We start from the raw sequence: 4,073 nt of genomic DNA on the forward strand, positions 1-4,073 counted from the left end.
TCGTTTTGTTTTTTTTTTTTTTTGTGATGTGTAAGTTCTAAGTTGCAGCTGTAGTTGGTGAGAACCCCTCAAGATGTCTTTATTTCAAGAACCCAAAAAGGAAAATTTTGAAGGAAAAAAGATTGATGAAACATGATTTCCCACAAAAACAATCCAAGCATGAGAATCTATTAGTATTATTACTATGGGACAAGTTTTTACTCTCTCCTATTTTTTAATTCAATTTAATACGAATTGTTTATCATTAGTAATATTTGAAGACTATTTCGAATAATCACAAAAAGTAAAAAGTAAAAAAGTATGATGAAAATTCTTGAAATGACTACAAGTAGCTGTAAGGCAGAAGAAGAACAAGTCTTTTGTTCCATAAAAGAGAGTGAATGGAACCTTCTTTTGTTACTCAACAAAGGGAGACAATATGGGCCAAAACCCTACATATTTTTTTACTTTTTTGAACTATGTTTTGATTGTTTGTGTTGTGAAAAAGATATTAAGTTGCGTTTGGCTATAGATTTTCAAATTTATTTTGAAATATTTGATTTGGATAAAATTTGTTTGCCAAATAAAATTTAAGTTTATTTTGGCAAAATCTATAACCAAACAGGTCCTAAAAATGTAAAAAAGAAAGGGGGAAATATGATTCAACTCTTTAGTGTGATGATGGAGAGTGCTCCTAATAATAAGAAAGGGTTAAGGGCCTCAAGGCCTATGAATAGAAGCTTCTTTCAGTCTCTAAGACTTTGAGTTTTGTAGTAAACGACTATAATGATTTGATTCCAGTAGCAACAAGAATAATGAAAAGTAAAAAGAGGTTGGCTACTATTGTAGGGAGAAAGGAAGGCACTGTTAGATTCCTGGATTTGGCTTTAATGTTGTAAAAGCATTAGTGCTTTGGCACTATTGGAAGCTTTTCTCTGATTCACTCTTCTCTTTAGAAGCATTTGTGTCTTTGAAATGTAATGTTTCTCCAACTCTCAACCCCCCTGCCCACTCTCCCTAACTATAATGTAAATTATTTATCGGGTGAAATTCAAAAATAGCCAGATTTATAAGCGATAATTGAAAAATAGTCACAGTTTCAAAAATAATTAAAATTTAGCCACTTTTCATGTAAAGATAAATCTGAACTAAAACATTGTTCATAATACGAAAATATTCCAGCATAATATACTGGAATTCAAATTTTTTTCATGTGAACTTCCAGCATAATATACTGGATATACATAATATGTTGGAAGTTCATACACAGGTGCTTCAATCTCCAATATATTATGCTGGAATTTTCCATTGCTGGAGTTCCAGTATACATAATATGCTAGAAGTTCATACACAGACGCACCAATCTCCAATATATTATGCTGAAACTATCCATGTGCTGAAGTTCCAGCATAATATGCTGCAAATTCATACACAGGTGCACCAATCTCCAATATATTATGCTAGAACTTTCCGTGTTGCAACAAAATAGTGGCTATTTTTTAATTGTCAGTCCGAAAACTAACTAGCCCGTGCTATTTTCACCAAGATAGTTGACAACAAAGGCTTTTAGTTTAGTGGTATCGGAAAGTCTTTTCCACAATAAATCCTACATTGATCATTGAAAGGGTCATCGGACATTGTAAATTTCGATAGAAATTTTGTATATGTATTTATGGTTATATAGATAAGTTGACACCTTGAACAATACAAGTCTTTTTGGTGCACTTGTAATCACTTAAGTTCCCTTGCGGCTTGATCACGCTCAACTGAGTCTCGCAAAAGACTACGCGGGCGTTGCAAATATAATCTGAGTATTTATGCCCAGAGTCGAACCCACAGGGACTTAACCTATCAATTACTTTTGTTAGACTTACTAAATTCTATAGAATCAACTTCCCCAAACGTTGTAAATAACAGTTGATGGTAATTCTAACAACTAAAACTGAAAGTAAATAAACAGCTAAAAATTAACTATGCTTGATTTGTAAACAATTGGAATAGGTCTAAGGTAATGGTTTTTTCCGTTGTTGATTTTCTTGGTTGTATGTTTCTTATAGCGTTGACTTAGTTTCCTTTATCAATCATGAACTCTCCAGCTATCATAAATCTCTCTCAAGCAATTATGATAATTTACTAGACGCACTCTCTCAAGCTACGCTAGCTAGATTCGCATTACAGTTCACTTAGATTGCACCCGAGGTATCGTTATCTCTAATCCAACCTCTACACCCTCGGTTATGACTCTCGTCTATACTCCGGGAGTGATGTTGTTCAAACAACTACCTAAATATGCACTCTCTCTCAAGTAGATACATAATAAGTAGGCACAGCTAATTGAGGGCCCTTCAATCAACTTACAACAAGAATGTAGTTGAACAAATAGAGATTAACAACCAATCAAAACTATATTAACATCACAATAAATTCATCCCCAACGGATTCCACCAAAACCTTAGATTAGAAAAGTTAGTTACTCATGAAAATAACAAAAATCACAAAAGAATTCATATTCAAAGGTAAAAGAACAAAGAAGAAGATTAAAGATTGACGCCCAATGATCCTCCTTGCCTCTTGCCCTTCCTTCTGATGCTTTTCACTTCCAAAAATCATTCTCCCCTTTCTTGTCCGGCTTCCTTCGTTTAATATAGGGTTTAGGGCTTAAAATTCCGTGTTTTGCACTGTGGTCCCTGAAGTTTACACGTCCTGCCGCGGTCCTACCGCGGTTACGCCAGGACCGCGGCTAGAGTGCCCTTCAGAATCTGCAGCAGTGTTCTGCCTGTCCTACCGCGGTTACTCCCGGACAGCGGCAGAACAGCTTCAGTTCTGGTTTTGTCCCTTCGCTTAGTGCACTTTGTGGATATTGTATGATTGGCCTCCTTTTCTCCGTAATTGATCCCAAAAGTACTCCACAGACTTCTTTTATTGGATATAGCCTGCAAAGCATGAAAAGCACTAATCAGAGCATTTTGTTATCACTTTTTACCGTAAAAGCTATACAAAAATGTGGTTCTTTAGGGCCTAATTATAGTCTAATTTACCTATTATCAACACCCCACACTTAAATCTTTGCTCGTCCTCGAGCAAGTTGAACCACACTTCTAGGCCTAATCGTTTGATGCATTACCCTGTTTATGTCACACCCGCCATTATGAAAGAACAACCTAAGCAGTGCAACAGCCACACCTCAGGTGAAGACTCTAATGCCATGCCACACTCGTGCTGACTCTATGTACTCTAAACAGAGGTGAAGACTTGCTTTTTCTTCCGGAGTTACATGCCCTCACATCACATTTTTAAGAGAAGTTCCACACACATAAAATCAAACAACAAAGAACTATAGATAGAACGAATTCACTCACTCTCAGCAAAGAACATTCACATGCCACACAGATACACCATAAGCTTGCCCTTAGTGTAATACTCTACTAATCGAGTTGTTCAGTCTAAGATCAATAGGGCTTCATTTGGTTGGTATAGTGACTAACCTCCCTAAGCACTTTTAATACAATAGTTCCCCTTATTCCAATTTCCATGTTCAGCCCAGTCATTCTTCCACACTTGTTTCATAAGCTACCCCCCACTTTTCCTAGGTGCAACTGGCTTTTTCTTGCCATTCAATATTTTAGGACCACCTATTTACAAGGTCTTTCTTCTATTATTCAATTTTTTTTAAGAACCATTGCACCATTCAAGTATTTTCCTGATTTTCCTTTTCCCATTCCATTACCACCCCACACTTTGACTTTTATATGTTCTTTAACGATTCAAGTGCTTCTAGGAGGTAAAGGTTCAAAAAGTCAAGCTATTCAAACACACGGATGTAGGTTATTGTAAGGTTATCAAAGAAACAGGCTTCAGGCTCGAAGGGGTTAACTATGGTAATATGTACAGGTGGATTCATAATTATATAGGCTACACAAAGAAATGCCTAAATCATCTCTAAGACCAAACAACTTCTATTTCGCTTTGCACACACACAAGGCAAGTTCTAGGTATCGCATGCAAGCACAGAATACATGTATTACCTCACACACACTTGGCATGTAACTCATTCCGAATTAGTTTGTCAACCACACTCACGTGAGCGTTCAAGT

Source organism: Nicotiana attenuata, unplaced genomic scaffold, assembly GCF_001879085.1.
Source record: "Nicotiana attenuata strain UT unplaced genomic scaffold, NIATTr2, whole genome shotgun sequence".
NCBI classification, from domain to species: domain Eukaryota; kingdom Viridiplantae; phylum Streptophyta; class Magnoliopsida; order Solanales; family Solanaceae; genus Nicotiana; species Nicotiana attenuata.